This window comes from Arachis hypogaea, chromosome 5 (genome assembly GCF_003086295.3).
Source record: "Arachis hypogaea cultivar Tifrunner chromosome 5, arahy.Tifrunner.gnm2.J5K5, whole genome shotgun sequence".
Taxonomy (NCBI): Eukaryota; Viridiplantae; Streptophyta; class Magnoliopsida; order Fabales; family Fabaceae; genus Arachis; species Arachis hypogaea.
The window spans coordinates 40,515,343-40,516,193 of record NC_092040.1 but is presented as its reverse complement, the minus strand read 5'-3'; positions in this window follow the sequence as shown (position 1 = coordinate 40,516,193).

Genomic DNA, 851 nt, shown 5'->3' with positions numbered 1-851 from the left:
CCTTGTCTGTGGTATTCTGAGTAGGATTCAATGATTGAATGACTGTGATGTGCTTCAAACTCCTGAGGGCGGGGCGTTAGTGACAGACGCAAAAGAATCACTGGATTCTATTCCGGCCTGATTGAGAACCGACAGATGAATAGCCGTGCCGTGACAGGGTGCGTTGAACATTTCCACTGAGAGGATGGGAGGTAGCCACTGACAACGGTGAAACCCTTGCTTAAGCTTGCCATGGAAAGGAGTAAGAAGGATTGGATGAAGATAGTAGGAAAGCAGAGAGACGGAAGGGAAGGCATCTTCATACGCTTATCTGAAGTTCCTACCAATGAATTACATAAGTATCTCTATCTCTAACTTTATGTTTTATGCGTTTATCACCATACCTATTTGAGTTTGCCTGACTGAGATTTACAAGGTGACCATAGCTTGCTTCATACCAACAATCTCTGTGGGATCGACCCTTACTCGCGTAAGGTTTATTACTTGGACGACCCAGTACATTTGCTGGTTAGTTGTGCGAAGTTGTGTTTATGCCATGGTATTGAACACCAAGTTTTTGGATTCATTACCGGGGATTATTTGATTTATGAAAAGTATTGATCACAATTTCATGCACCAAGTTTTTGGCGCCGTTGCCGGGGATTGTTGAGTTTGGACAACTGACGGTTCATCTTGTTGCTTAGATTAGGTATTTTTTTTTTCAGAATTCTTAAGAATGAATTCTAGTGTTTCAAGGTGATGTTCTTATCATCACCAAAGCTGATTGATCTTCATCAATTTAGCTCTTGAATGCAATGTTCTGCTGAAGCTTGGCTGACCATGTCTAATTCCTTTAGACTGAAGCTTTAGAC